This window comes from Hipposideros armiger, unplaced genomic scaffold (genome assembly GCF_001890085.2).
Source record: "Hipposideros armiger isolate ML-2016 unplaced genomic scaffold, ASM189008v1 scaffold_274, whole genome shotgun sequence".
Classification (NCBI taxonomy): domain Eukaryota; kingdom Metazoa; phylum Chordata; class Mammalia; order Chiroptera; family Hipposideridae; genus Hipposideros; species Hipposideros armiger.
In genome coordinates this window covers 146,482-163,182 of record NW_017731624.1, presented here as the reverse complement: position 1 = coordinate 163,182, position 16,701 = coordinate 146,482, and positions in this window count along the sequence as shown.

The window sequence follows — 16,701 nt, the reverse complement described above, 5'->3', positions numbered from 1 at the left end:
TGACACAAATAATTGCTGAGTGAATGAGCAAATAACCCTCATAGGTATTAAAAGCCCATTTTACAGATGAACTCAGGGAGGTTAAATAAGTTGCTCAAGGTCTTAGCTCCTTGCCATCTAACATATGAGTAAGACATAGTAGTGATGGTTAACTTTATATCACTGTATTTAAGTTACAGGATATCAAAGGAGAAAAGTGAATATCACCCAAGGATTTGTATCCTCTTCTGGGGAATTAGCATATTTTCAGTTGTATACAGGATAGTTGTATCATGTGGAAGTATGACTTTGTTATTTTCACTTGGAGATTAAGTGTGGTTTAAGGTGTGTATGGATGCCAAGTTGACAAGAGCGGACTGTGATGGTCAGTTTTATATGTTAACTTGCTTAGGTTATCGCCCCATGTTATTCAATCAGACACTAATCTAGATGTTGCTATGAAGGTATTTTGTAGAACTTACTGAAGTCCATAATCAGTGGTGAGTGGTGTGAATCAGGATTTGAGTCTAGGTCTATCTAGCTTCAATGTCTGTGTTCCCCTGTTTTACATGAAACAGGAGTGGGGAGAGGGTCTATTGAGTTATTCCCTGGCACTTAAATCTCATAATAAAATCTGGAAAGTAGTGAGCCAAGTATGTTACTTAGGTTATCACACAGCAACACTAAATGCTATCACCACAACTATGGTCATGAAGAAAGTGTGGTATAGAAAACCTCCATATTATGCTTCCTTAACTCTTTTCGGCACCATTCCCTAAAGAGTTTTTTCTAGAGCTTCAGTCTCCAAAATGACAAATTCTTTCCATGACCACAAAGTTTGGAACGGATTCCTGCTGTCACCACCTCCTGAGGACTCAGTGCACATGCCCAATGTGTTATAGACTCTGAAGAACCTGCGGTAAAGACATTTCTTGAACTGCATTGAACCCAGCATTTCTAAACATATGTGATCACAGCAGCCCTTGTGTGTGTTAAATCCATCAACACCACAGGGTGAGTATTTTGCTGATCATACTTAGGAAAATACTGGCCTGCTACCTGGCACAAGGCGTCAGTTTCACAGCAGCAATGGTGGAAAATGTGCTCAGACCATATCAAGCTCCTGGGTCACTGATATTACTTAGATAATGCTTCACATTTATTTGTATTACATTTTTGCTAAAAGTGTTATGTGGGTTGAGTTTCTGTTTAGAGGAGACTCATTTTGCCCATAGGTTACTCGTCAGTTTCCAATGAAAGGCAATTCTTGCATCTTTTGCAGAACGAGCCTATTTTTTTTTCCTTAGGCACCATTTTGATTATCTTCTCATTTCTTTTTTGTATATTTTTAAGCTATTTTCTTAGTGGTTACCCTGGGGATTACAATTAACATTCTAAATGTCTAGCAATCTAGTTAGAGTTGATACAAACTTAATTTTAATAGTATACAAAAACTCTGCTCCTACACAGTGCCACACCCATCTCTATGTTGTTATTGTCACAATTTTATCTTTATATATTGTGTGCTCGTTGACATAAATTTATAATTATTGTTTTATGTACTTGTATTTTAAATCATATAAGAAAACAACAAGGACTTACAAGCCAAAAATATAATAATACTGTTTTTCATATTTACCTATATGACTACCTTTATTGGTATTCTTTATTTCTTCATATGGTTTTGAGTTACTGTCTTGTGTCCTTTCACCCCATGATTTGATGTTACCTGTGAGCTGTGGTCATCCATGTGTTTAGTGACTTTTCTAAATGATTTTGCAAAGACTGTATTTCTTGTCATGTGTAATCATGCATGTCTCTCTTTCATCATCTCAGTGGTCAGCCAGTGACCTGAGAGATATTTCCTCAAAAAAAAAGAAAGCAGCAAACCAGAAAATATTTCACAGTATTTTGAATCTTTGCAGATTGTTTCTGTACGAGATCACTTCAACGCTCAGCCAGACAACCTACAGCTCTGTTTTAACCCTCACCTCCTGTTACACGGAGCCCAAAGATCAGCCAGAGGTGCAAGCATAGGATCACCTTAGGTCTTTTCTGAGCATGCGTTCAGACTCGGGCACGTGCCCGGCCTGCAGATTCCCCGGCCTACCTGGGAACTCAACAAAGCCTTTGTTCCCTGATGTATCTTCCTCCTCAATCTCTTCCTTCCCAGGATTTTTGGTTTGTCTGCTGCTTTGCCTAGTCTCAATCCCTTGCCCCAGGTGGAAGTCAGTAGTAGTAGAATGCCTTTAAATACTTTTGACAAATGCTGCCCTGTAAGCCGTTCCACCCCTGAGAGAAATCTCAGGGGGTACAAAACAAGGGCATACCTCTGAACCAATCCCTCAGGAAGTCAACAGACACTTGAAAATATACAACCAAAATTCTTTGGTAAGAAGGTCTGAATTTCTCCCTTTGTCACCAGCAAGCTGTACCATCTAAAACATGAGCTGCCATCACCATGGCCACTGGCCAAGCTGAGGAATGGGGTACTGTAGGTAGGTAAGCAAAACACCGTACACTCTCTTACCAAAATTTAGCAGCCTCTTCTTCTTCATTGAGCACTCCCTTGATCGTTGTAAAATTTTTTTACTACGTTCCCAATTCTGACAGTTTTGATAGCTTGGTGATTTCTTCAGTTGAAGGAAGAACTCTAAAGAATAGAAAAACAACAGCAGAGAAGAAGAGAGAAGAGAGCAGGCTTCCCAGGGGCTTTGCTATATCTGGAGCTCAGGCCTTTCTGAACCTGGGATGCTGACCTCCAATAAGTGGCTGAAATGGCCCTGCACACTTATTTGCTGTCACATTAGGGAGTTTCTCTAGTCACTAACGGAGACAGGTGGTAGGTCAGAGAGGTAGCAGCTGGGATTAAGTTTTGATGTGCAAGTGCTGCTCAGTTGGTGCATGAAGCAAGATTGGGGAGCTAGCCTGGGGGCTGGATTGAAACCGAACCTTAAGCCCAACTTAGTGGGCATTGGATGTACAGTGACATCCCCTGCACAGAGTCAGGGCGCAGGACAACTCAGGACAGGTGCGACAGAAGCCTGCCACTGCCACTGCTTGCAGCATGCTTGCCATGTAAACAGAATGAAGCGGGGAATCTGCCTGAAAACCATCCTTCGCCATGCACAGGTAGTGACAAGAGGCTGTGGGCCTGTCTGCGGGCTGCAGGAGGCACTCGATCCTCCAGTCCCAGAAAACGTTCTAATGGGAGATGAAATGTAGAGGAGGAAAACTTTTCCCTTCTTCCCTTCTAGGTTCTTTGGCTGTTCTAATAATTAAATGGTATAAGACAGACTCATAGGATAAAAACTAATCTGATTTCATATGTACAGGAGCCCCATTAAAAATATGAGATTCAAAGAAGTGACCCGAGCAGACAGCTTTTATACCTTTTAGACAAAGAAACAATAAATTTGTGAAGAATTGACAAGACAAAGAAGTATAGGCTTGGGGTAGTACATTAGTGAGGAAGCAATAAGATTTTTTTATACAGACTCCTTGGCCCTAAGTTCCCTGTCTCTAGTGAAAAGGATGTCTCTCTTCCTCCTGGTACAGGGAGGGTACCTTTCACACAAGAGATTTATTTTCTCCTTTCAGGGAGACTTAAGAGAGTGAGAGTGTCCTTCTTATACCAGCTGTTTTTCAAGTAACTTTAATTCAAAATAATCAATATGCTAAAATGGCATATTTTAGGGTACCATATTCGGCTCCCCTTCAGAGGGCAAGAATGCTTTCATTCAACTCTAGCTATGTCTAGGCAATAGAGAACAAAGATGAGTGAGTGTCTGTATACAATGTGCCAGATTGTGATGTAGGCACATTATGCACATTATGCCATTTAATTCTCACAACGACCTAGGGAGGTAGTTAATATTCTCAAGTTGTCAGTTTTTAAAATTGAGGCTCAGGGCCGGCCGAGTGGTGCGATGGTTAAGAACTGGCTTGGGACGCCAGAAGGCCCCGGTTCGGATCCCATATATGAGGGCCAGTGACACTGCCCTCCACAGCTAAGATGCTGAACAACAGCTCAACCTGGAGCTGGGCTGCCGTGAGTCGCCGGAGACGGTGTAGGCTGCAGCCCCCTGTGGCAGTGGGTTGCCATGGGCTACCGTATGTAGCCAGCAGCCAGCATGAGCGGCCAGCAGCCGCAGTGAGCGGCCGTCCAGAAGCGACTGATGTGCCTCAACCGGGAAGAGCGCAATGATGGTGCCAACTTGGGCCAGTGAAGCAACGTCCTCCACAACTAGACTGAAGAACAAAATGACAGCAACTTGTCCGTTCCCCTTCCCCAATTCCCCACCACTGTTCCCATCCCCCCAATTCCCCAATAAAAATCTTTAAAAAAAAAATAAAATAAATTTGAGGCTCAGAGAGAGAGAGAAGCTTTCCCAGGTTGCACAGCTAGAAAATGGCAAGGTTGGAATTGCAGCCTAGGTGAATGTTTCCAAAGCTAATGGCCACTATACCAACTCCCATGAAGCTGAGGGTGGAAGGAAACAGATTTCTTCCTGCCCTGCAGAGAGAAGGCAATCAATGGCCCATGGTTCCTCGTGTTTGAGCTTCGCAGGGGCCAGGACTGATGGCAATCCTAGAATTCATAGTACTTGGCAGCTGTCACCACCAAGGAGGGTCTAGAAGGGGAGTGCTGAAAACGTGGGCCAGTGGAGGCAGCTCCTTTATATGGAATCACTATGGTTCTGATTCAGATGGTTGCATACAATGCATTTTCCCTCCGTGTTTCTTCAGTACCTAGGAGCTGTGACCCAGACTTGAGTCTAGGGACAGACTGGCAGTGGAAGTGGGAAGGATTACTTGAGCGTGCCAGTTCTGAGGATGAGAAGAGAGGTTGCTAGGGAGCAGGCTGCAGAGCAGACACACAACAGAGCACAACTGAGGTCAGCTCTGTCCTCTAGTGGATTTTCTGCCTCGGTGATCAGGCTCTTCATGGCTCTACGTTCTAAACAGAATCTCCGTTCCATGTCACAGAGTCCCTAGGTGGGCTTGGTTCCTGGACAACGTGGCTGAAGCCCCTCAAGATAGATAGCATGTCATCCCAGGGCAGGCCCCCTGTCGCCCACCGTTTCCTGAACAATGCCTGCTGCTATGACAACAATTCAACTCTCACACCACAAGGCTGTGGCTGCGTTGCCCTCCCTTTTCCTTAACCAGGCCCAGCCTTGCAGACCCCCCTTCCCTTCCCTTCGGAGCCCCTCTGTTCACTGCCCTGAACTCCACGCCAGCTGTCCAACAGGCCCCACACCTTCTTCCTGCCTTTGGAGCAGATTGGTTCCACTCCACCCTGCTCCTCACCGCTCACCTCAAAGCTCACCAATGCTGCCCTCCGTCACTTCCCAGTCCAGAGCTGGCCCCTCTCCGTGCCTCTAGTTCTGCCTCAGCACCACCTCATCCTGTAACTAACCCCACTCCAATCCCCCACCCCTCTCCATGACCCTCCTGTTTCCACGGAGTTCTGGAAGTGTAGATGGCCCAGCAGTCGATAGTCTGGGAGAGGAAGGTGCGAGAGTCTGAAGGGATCAGGCAAAAAGGACTCTGTATACACCTCTGCAAGGGTCTTTGTTACACACAATTGTTAGACCCCAATCTCCTATTATATTTGAGCTACAAGAGGGGTTAAATTACTTAACATTTCATTTTTTTGTATATAGACAAGTATGTTCTTTCTTAAACAGTTTTGTTTTTCACAGTGCCTTTAAAAAATATATACTGCTTAAAAAGTAAACCATTGGCTAATTTATAGCAACATGAAGCAGAAAGAGCAACACAGTATATTTATAGAAGCTTACTTCCTGTCATACCACTATTAAAATACCCAGATGTTCAATTAGAGGACCAAAATCAACTTAGCATATATTGAGGCAAATGGTTCCAGCTGCATCATTTCACAATCTCTGCACTGAATGTTGGGTCATGAAGCCCTGATTCAGGTCTTCATGCAGCATTTAGGCTTAATATAAGCCAGCCTGATCCTGCTGGCTGAAAACAGCAACATTGGGTTTATTTTTAAAATTATTATTAAAATAACTCATATACTTGGAGACATTCAAAGCAGTACAAATTAAGGTAAGTGAAAAACTAGTCTCTAAAACTCTGTTGGCCCACCAACCACTCTAAATTCCAAATGGGAAGTACTTTTAACCCATTTCTAATTTTACTTTTTGTTTTGGTTATTACCTTAATTGTAGATGAGTCACTATTTCCCTGCTGTCAACCACGGTGAATTTCAGTCGTTTGTATTCTCCTTCACATTATGAGCTTCATGTGGACAGAAAACCTGCCTGTCAGCCCTGTAGACATGCTCAACATTGTATCAGGACCCCAGAGCATGTGGAGGGCATTTGATAAGTAATTCTAGAATGAACTGAACAATATACTCCAATCTGTACTTCCGGTTCAGTGAACTTGACATGGTCATCACTGGGTAAGTGGGCACATCAGAGCTGATGTAATGTCTTCCACCTCTTATTTTGTCAATTAAGGTGTATCATTTTTACATGGTTACATCATTTGAATTCTGTTCTGTACCTATAATTATCTCTCACATTTTATCTACAGATTGATTCTAAAAAAGAAAATGTCACCACCACTAATATTATAGTTCTATATTTTTCACTTACTGCAGAACCAAATGCTCATGAAATCATCTGTAAATAACCCTGTGTAGTTCAAGAGAGATGGTCAAGCATACAGACCAAATGAGTTCTTCTCATGTTTCACCATTGCTCACAGTGATGTCATTTGAGTTTGTTTTATCTTTGTACTGGGATTGTCTCACGTTTGTTTATTTTTCCTGGAATTTCTAATTCTTTCATTTTTTTCTTGTTGAGGGAAACAAGTGACTTTCTTATTAAATTACTGGATACTTCCAGGTTTAAATACTATTTGTTGATTGAAATCCATTCTGTTCTTCGAGATAGTCATGTTGGAGTCCTTTGACTTCAAATTCTGAGATAATTGTTTTATAAACTCCCTGTACAACTGTCATCTAATATGTCTTTTCATTATATCCTTGGAGTAATTCTATTTTTTTTTGTAGGCCCTTTCATCCATTTTTAAAAATTCTTTGTTTTGGGCTTCAATTTCTAATTTCCAAGTGATTTACCAAGTAATTTTTTTTTCCAGAAAGATTGTGGGAGATAAACTCTTCAATTCCCTGCAGTTCTTAAATGAATTTAGTCCCCATGGTGACTGACTGGAGCAGGGGCTGGCTTCAAGGAGGCTTCAAGAATGGATCTGCTGGAGGGCAGGTACACTTGGGAGACTGACTTCGCAAGATTGACCTTGGATTCATCTTCTCTCAGAGTAAACATTCTGGAACACGCTAGAATCATAATCAATACTTGCTCCTGGTGGGCTGGCAGGAAAGAGGTCAGAGTGAGGAATGGGGTTCAAAACAAAAAACCCCAAACAGAGTTTCTTGAATGGAATGCTCACCTGAGCCAGGTGGTGCAGCTGCAGCTGTGTACCTTCAGGTAGATATGAAGGCAGAGAGTTTGCACTTTGGGTATGTGATTGGCCTGTCCTCTGTGTGGCCATATGTTATACCTTCTGTGTACATAGAGGGACCCAAATACCCTGCCTCTCTCCAACCATCCCTTGGAACAGCTGTGCCGCTGGGTGTAGGTTCACAGGTTACATTTTCTTAGTACCTAGGAGGTATTGCTAGAATAGTCTAGCTTCCAATATGATGATGCAATGTCTGCAGTTGACTTAATACTTGTTCCTTTGTAGTTGACCTATTTTATGTGTGCTATATTTTTCTTTATGGCAGCTTTTAGGAATATTTATCCTTGGTGAAATTTTACACCGATGTATCTGTATCCATACCTTTTTTCATTCATTCTACTCAGCTTTTGGGGAACACATTTCATTTTGAAGATTGCTGAGAGAAACTGAAGAAGACTTGAACAAAGAGCTATATTTTGTTCATGGATTGCCCTCAAATTGATCTATAGGTCTATAGAATCAATGCAACCCCAAGAGAAATCCTCAAGAACTTTTTTTTTTTTAAAGATTTTTTATTGGTGAATTGGGGGGATGGGAACAGTGCTGGGGAATTGGGGGAAGGGGGACAGACAAGTTGCTGTCATTTTGTTCTTCAGTTTAGTTGTGGAGGATGTTGCTTCACTGGCCCAAGTTGGCACCATCATTGCGCTCTTCCCGGGTGAGGCAGATCAGTCGCTGGCTTCTGGACGGCCGCTCACTGCGGCTGCTGGCCGCTCACGCTGGCTGCTGGCCGCTCACGCTGGCTGCTGGCTACACACGGTAGCCCATGGCAACCCAGTGCCACAGGGACTGCAGCCCACGCCGTCGCCGGCGACTCACAGCAGCCCAGCTCCAGGTTCAGCCGTTGTTCAGCATCTTAGCTGGAGAGGGCAGTGTCACTGGCCCTCATATGTGGGATCCGAACCGGGGCCCTCTGGCATCCCAAGCGAGTTCTTAACCATCGCGCCACTCGGCCGGCCCCTCAAGAACTTTTTATAGGACTTGATAAGCTATTGCAAACATTTATGTGGAAGTGCAGAGGACCTAGAATAGCACAAATAATTGAAAAAAAAAGTTGGAAGAGAGGGCTTAAACTAACTTCAAGTCTTTCTCTAAAGCTACAGTAATCAAGACAAGGTGTTTGTGATACAAGGTCACAAATAGAGATAATAGAACAGAGTGGAGTCCAAATGGGCCCTCACATATATGGTCAATTGATTATACCTATGGGAAAAAATGAGTTCTGAACCTTATCTCACAACATATACAAAAAAATACCTGGAAATGAATCATAGAACTAAATGTAAAAGCTCATTTATAAAATTTCCAGGAGAAAATATTTATAACCTTGTGGTAAGCAAATATTTCTTGATTGGCAGATGATAAAAGAAAAAGTTGATAAATTGGAATTTGTCAAAATAAAGACTTCTGGTTTTTGAAAGATACTATTGAGAAAAAAAAAAAAGCTTACAGACTGAGAAAAAATTTCCATAATACATGTATCTGACAATGGACTTGAATCCTGATTATATAAAAAATTCTTACAACTCAATAAGATGAAGATAAACAACCCAGCAAGATATTGACAAAATATATGAATAGATACTTCACTAAAAAAAAAATGAATGTCTAATAAGCACATGAAAATATACACAATAACAGTCATCAAAGAAATGCAAATTAAAACCGCAATGAGTAATCACTTCACACTAGACTGGCTACAATTAAGGAGTCAGAATACCAAGTTTTGTCAAGAATGTAGAGAAACTGGAAGCCTCATAATTATTATTTGGGATTTAAAAGAGTGCAATCACTTTGGAAAACAGTTTGGAAGTTTCTTATAAAGTTAAACATATACTTACCATGGACTGACTGATTCTATTGGGTTGTCAGAAAAGTCATGACGCATTTTTGCAACGAAAAACATGTCATGACTTTTCTGACAGCCCAATACTTCTAATTACTGACAGAAATACAAAGTTATGCCAACAAACTTGTTCTCAGAACAGTTTTATTCATAGTAGCAAAAAACTGGAAACAAACCAAATGAACATCCAAAAGTAAATCCATGAACAAACGGTGGTATATCAATAGTTATACCATGGAATACTCCTCAGCTATAAAAAGGAGCAATCTCATACATGCTAATATCAAATTATTCTCCAAGCTAATTGCATTAATTTATACCCCTGCCAGCACTGTATAAGAATTTCCAGTGTTCTATACAATTGCCACATTTGGTATTTTTATATTTTTGTCAGTTTAATGGCTATAACACTTAAAACAATGTTTTAAAAAAGTAGCAACGATATAGGAATAAACAATTGATTAAAGAAAATAGCCCAGTGATAGACCTACACTTTGGTGGGACCTTGGCATATGATGGAGATGGTATAAAAGTAGGTGAGAAAAGGATGGATTATTTAATAAATAAGGCTATATGACTAAAGACAACATTAATTCCTATCTCATACCATACATGAAATAAACACTGGACAGATGAAAAACCTCAATGTGAAAATCAAAACTTTAAAACTTTAAAAGAACATGTAAATGACTATCTTTATCACATCAGAGAACAGATGGTGCTTTTGATTAGATCAGAAGGTATCTGCCATAAAGGAAAGAATTGCTATTTCTGGCTAGATCACACTTGAAACTTCTCTGTGACATAGAGTGCTATAAACAAAAGGGAATTTAAAGACTGACTTAGAAATTTTTGCAACATATTTACTGACTAGCTCTTTCAAATCAATAAAAAACATTAAAATGGGGGGAGGGGAGTTGTCACTTTGTGAGGGGTTGAAAAGGATAACTATTGCACTGTTTTGTACACCTGAAACTAATAATAATAATAAAAAAAGAAAAAAATTAAAAAAGAAATCAAGGGAAAAATAATTGGGCAATTCATAGAGGAAGCCCAAATGGCTATAAAATCAGATGAGAAGATGTTGATTCCCCCTTGGTTAATAATCAGAGAAATAAAAATTAAAACAGCCATATGATATAATTCCCACCCCTCAAATAGGTAAACATTTTCAATTTGATGAACACAGGGGACTGGTTGGAGGGGACTCAACTCATCACAGGGGATGGGTCCTCATTTCTGAGGTCTCAGTGTAGGAGACACTAACCCTTTTAAGATCCTAATCCTTCTCTGACTCCATGCATTCCCCAAATCAGAATTGTTTCTTTGCTTTGTTTCTTAGTGTTAACGTTTATAGCTTTTCTCTCTGCCCTAACGTTATTTGTTTGTGTGTGTCTCCTTGACTAAACCATAAGCACAAGGGAAGACATCTTTCCTTTTTGTGCCCCCACTCCTGGCACAGTTTATGGCGTGAAGTGTGGGCTTGCAATTAATGCTTGCCACATGGAATAGAAGCCTTTTTTTTTTCTTCTTTCAGATAAAGGTAGAGGCCAGTCCTCAACAAATTAATCTGAGTTTTTGTGGTTTGGGCTTATGATTTATAAGTTATGGGTGAGCCTACCTCAGAAATCTACATGTCAAGGGATGTTGGAGAAGAAGTCAATTGTCAGGATGAATGTCTGGAATGTTTCTATTGCTTATCTGGTTTCTCTAACACCCTGTACTTTTTCCAAAGAGTTTTTCTTTTGGTGGGAGAGACTGGAGAAAAGTTATATGAGGTTGTTCAGGTATCAGGATCATTTCCATCAGGCATTAATAATGTGAATCTTATTTGGAAGTGTCTAGCACTTTAGCCTGTGGGTTGCACAGTCGACTTGTTATCAATTTTGTAAAAAACATAAGACATTAATAATTTTGAATTAAGACAGCATCCTATGGGGCAGAGGAAATTAAAGCCATGGCTTTGTTCATCTGTCTCCTTTATGGAATTGTTCTGCAAATATGATTTCATTTTTAATTCAGGAATTTTAGGGGGCCTTTAGGGAGACAGAGAGACAAGGAGAGAAGGAAGAAAGACATACTGCTCTGGGTAGTTATATCCTGCAGAGGAGAAGGCAATAGGTATGGACTTCCAGTGTGAGTGTGTGTGTGTGTGTGTGTGTGTGTGTGTGTGTGTGTGTGTGTGTGTATGAAGAGAAAGGAGAGAAGGTAAGGTGGTTAGGTAGGATGAATGATTTAGTCTTGATTATGCATCTGTCTCTTGACAAAACCATAAACATATGGAAGTCAGGGATAGCTTTCTATCAAGTGGAAATTGTCACTTAGGAGAACAATCGGGGCTGTCTCTTGCAGAGATGTAGTAGCTGAAACTCAGGAGGTAGCTAAAACCATGGGGAGAAAGAAAGAGTCAGAGAGAAGAGGACAAGGACAGGGCCTAGGCAAGCCATTCATTCAACAGAACTTTACTGAGCACATTCTTATAGGATCAAGAACACCAGGTCTGAAGCAGAATGAAGCCAGCTGTACCATTACTGGCAGTGTGGCCTTGGGAAAGCATCTTAAACTCTCTGTGTTCAGTGTCCTCATCTATAAAATGGGTATAATATCAACTGGGAGAATTTTTTTTATTATTTTTTAAATTATAGTTGACATTCAATATTATTTTATGTTAGTCCACAGAGAGAATTTAGAATTAGATACATGTACAGAATTTAGAGCATACCTGACACACTCTAAGGGCAATGTGTGTTATTCTACAAAGGTTAGCTGCTCCTGTTGCAGTAGTTGTTATAAGGGCTGGACACTGAGCTAGGTTCTATTAATATAATCATGAATTACACACACCCTGACTTGTAGTGAGGAATCTAGTGGTAGAGACAAGTAAGCAGCCTGTGGCAGCAGTGTGATCCCTGGTACAGTGAAGGCAAGTGCAGAGCTTTTTCTGATTTATAAATTATGGATGAGCCTACTTCATGAATCTAAAGTCAAGGAATGACAAGGAAGAAGTCGATTATCAGAAATGAATGTCTGGAATGTTTCTATTGGTTATCTGGATTCTCTAACATCCTGTACTTATTCCAAAGAGTATTTTCTCCTGGTGGGAGTGACTATGGATATGAGTGATATGAGCTGGTCAGCCATCAGGAATATTTCCATCAGGCATTAATAATGTGAATTTTATTTGATTCAGAGGAAGGGTGCCATCCCAATTATGGGGTGTTAGGAACTTCTTCCTTTTTTCTTTTCTCTCGCCTGCCGTTTTGTCCCGTTTTGTCCCCACCCCCAAGCCTCTGCTAGATTTCCTTGGCAGCTCTGAGGCTTAAAGAGATTCATGACCTTGGCTTCCTGCTCCCTCCGCAGGCTGCAGAAGGCATTTGCCAGGGCTGGGAAACTCAAGGCTGCGCCTCCAAAGCTGCAAGCTGCCTCTGCTGACCAACCCTGGAATTCAGTCTTGCTCAGATTGCATGCCATCCCTTCCTCGCCCTGGTTTCATTTGCTTTTATTCAAACTGCCTTTCTTGGTTTCCATAGAAATGAAGGCTTCTGGCTGGGCCCATCCCTGTGGAAACTTTGAGGAGATTAACAGGCACCATTGGCACATTCTGTTTATTTTCTCACTTTCTGGTTTGATTAAAAACTCACAATTCCACATTTTTATTTCCCTGGTGTAAGGGAGGGGAAATTCATCACTTTCTTAGCAGGTTACAACAGGTTATATATAACGTATATATCTGATTTGTAGCCAGCACTTTATGGTTGTGTCAACATTATATTTGGAGTAAAATACACACACACACACATATATGTATATATATGTTTATATGAATTTCCACAGATGCTATTACCTATGAAAATGGCTGACTCTCATTTTTCCCTTGTTAGCTGATGGCCTCCTGAAGAACAGGACAGGATGCTCGCTCTGTTTTAATAGGTGTAGATGGTCAGGCTGGCTCTGACTGGCCCTGATACTGCTCTAGGTCATACATAGCCCCGCCTTCTTGTCTGGGTACCCTAAACTGACAAACCCCCCAGAGAGGGAGGAATTGGCAGGCAAATTTAGAGGCTGGGAGGGAAGTGTGTGACAGACAGGCTTTGCTTATATGGCCTCCGATTAACCTCAGTGAGCTCAGAGGTGCAACCTAAGCCTATGAGGCTATCTAGGTAGACTAGAATGAGAGAATTCTTGTGTTGTGCCTTTTACTTCTTCCAGTATTTTTCAAAGCAAGTTTATTGAGGTATAACTTCACACAGTCAAGTTCATCATTTTTATCTACAGTTCTGTGAATTTCGACACGAACAATCTTATAGCCATCACTATAATCAAGAGGTGTAACAGTTCCATCACCAATCCCCCAATTCTCTTGTGCCCCGGTAGTCCACCCTCCTCCCAGGTCCTTGGCATTCACTGACCTATTTCCTGTCCCTTTAGCTTTGTCCTTTGCAAAATGTCATATATAATGTAGCCTTTCGAATCTGGCTTCCTTCCCTTAGCAAAATGCATTTGTGACTTGTTCATGTTGGTGCATGTCTGTAATTCTTATAATAGTTTTTCAAGGTAGGAGTTCTCTTAATTTCATATATGAGGTTCCCAAGGCTCAGAAGCATTCATGTTGCTGTAGGGGAAGAAAGGCATCCCCTCTACCCCCCTAGTCTTGGTCTATGAGAGAAACTGACAACATGCATGTTAACTGGAGAAAAGATATACACATTTATTCATGTTTAATATTCCATGCACAGGGGTATCATACATGCAAAAGTGAATACCCTCAAAAGGGGTGAGATTTGAGAACATAAATGCCATCTTAATAGGGGAGGAAGGTATGGGCAACTTAGGGAAAAGTAAATGATTTTTAGGAAAGATGAATGGACCCTTAGAAGAATAGAGGGGAGATATTACAGTTTGTGACACAGTATGCCTGTGTGGTATTGACTTCTAGTCGTCTCTCCTCTGATAAGAGTCAGTCTTCTCTGGTTCATGAGACCCCAGGGTAGGAATTTATGACAATTGTGTTCCTTTCGGAAGACCTGTCTTTAGGCAGATAAAGGGAGTTCAGAGAAAGTCTCTCTCTCTCTCTCTCTCACTCTCTCTGCATTTGCTGTTTTTCAAGTACCTTCAGCTCAGAATAATCCACATACCAAAATGGCACATTTTGGGGTAGCATCTCCTGAACTCCTTCAATGCACTAAAGCTCACCCAAGCTCATAAAGGTGGACCCAAGTCCATATGGTTGCAAAGTGCACACTCGCTTCATTATCCCTCTGGCAAAGATGACCCTGGCCATGGAGGCTGCAGCCCTCCCCATCCTCAGCAGCTAAGGGAGGGGAAGACATAAGGGGAGGCTCTAGGATGAAGGCCATCCATCTGAGGGAAGAGATAGCCCCTCCTCCCACTTCCCTCCCTCCGTGAGCCTTTTGGGGTGTCAGGATGTTTGAATTCCCTGTGCCCCTTACAGCTAGGAGTGCTCCTATAACAGAATGTGGTGAATCTCTCAACCTATGCCTTGGAGAAGGTCTTCTATGAATATGTCTGTATATCCTACTTACTTTTTTTTTTTTAATTGGGGAGTTGGGGGATGGGAACAGTGCTGGGGAATTGGGGGAAGGGGAACAGACAAGTTGCTGTCGTTTTGTTCTTCAGTCTAGTTGTGGAGGACGTTGCTTCACTGGCCCAAGTTGGCACCATCATTGCACTCTTCCCGGGCGAGGCAGATCAGTCACCAGCTTCTGGACGGCCACTCACTGTGGCTGCTGGCCGCTCACGCTGGCTGCTGGCTACACATGGTAGCCCATGGCAACCCACTGCAGCAGGGGCTGCAACCTACGCCGTCGCCAGCGACTCATGGCAGCCCAGCTCTAAGTTAAGCTGTTGTTCAGCATCTTAGCTGTAGAGGGCAGTGTCACTGGCCCTCATATGTGGGATCCGAACCCGGGCCCTCTGGCGTCCCAAGCCAGCTCTTAAACCAATGCGCCACTCGGCCGGCCCCCTACTTACTTTTATATTGCAAAACTGCTATCCTGGAAGAAGGCTTTCCAGGGAAAGAATTGGAGTGGGCAGCTGAGTGAATCACAGTGTGCAGAGGAGATCCCCTGACTAGGAAAAGAACAGAAGCTTGTACTACTGGGTACCGTGCTTCACTTTCTTTTTAACTAGTGTTTAAAAAATTGATATGAACAAATTCCATCTGTGTATTCATTATCTATTGCTGCATAACAAATTACCTCAAAAACTAGCAGCACGAAAGAGTTAAGTATTTGTGATCTCATGGTTTCTGTGGCCCAGGAATCTAGGCACAGCTTAGCTGGGTGGTTCTGGTTCAGGATCTCTCACAAGGCTGCAATCCAGAAATCAGCAGGGGCTATGGTCTCACCCCAAGGATTGACTGGGCGAGGGTCATCTTCCAAGTTCATTGGCTGTTGCCAGGCCTCAGGTCCTTATTGGCTCTGGGTCAGAAGCATCAGTTCCTTACCATATGTAAGCTCACAACATGGCAGCTGGTCTCTGAGAGTATCCCATGAGCCACAGTCTTTTTGAAACCTAATCTCAGAAGTGACAACCCATCATCACTTTTGCTGTATCTATTTGTTAGCAGTGAGTCACTAGGTCCAGCCCACAACTTCACTGGAGGCCATTGTACTAGGTATAAATACCAGGAGTCGAAGATTGTCTTAGAGGCTTCCTGCCACAAGGTATAATTTTATTACAGTAAATTGCATGGCTTTTAAAGATTTAAGTCAATGAGTTTTGACAACTAGATGCACCATCTAGAAACTGCCCTGATAAAACCCTTTCCAATCAATTCACCCCATCACCTTCACACACCCACAGACTCCCACCAGCCACTTTCTTATTTCTATCACCATAGATTCTGTTTGCCTGTTTGTGGGCTTCTTATAAATAGAATCATTCAGTCTTATTTTTAATTATTTTTCCCCCCACCGCACTTGATTATGTGGAAATAAACAAAGACCACTCACATGAGAACAAGTAAAGACTATTTCTTCAGAACTTGCTCTAACAAGAGAGTCAGCCACCCTAACTCGCCTTTTAGCAGAGACTCAAAAGCAAGCAGGGGAGGGGGAAAGCTCTATAGTGGGAAAAATGAAGGGCCCAATTAGCAGCTGTAGGCATGGCGAAGCTGTAGGTGGGATAACTACAAGTGGAACATCCTATGTGATTGGACAGGGGAACATACTTGGCTTTCTCTGGTTGATCTTAAGTTAGAAGTGAGGGCAACACTTAGGGAAGCTGTAAGTTACTGATCAAGTCCTGACCATTTGGGGCCTGTTGTTACAGAGGTTGTGGTTTGATTTTATGGACTGGCTGCTGCAGACTGGTTTGGTTTCCTAGGC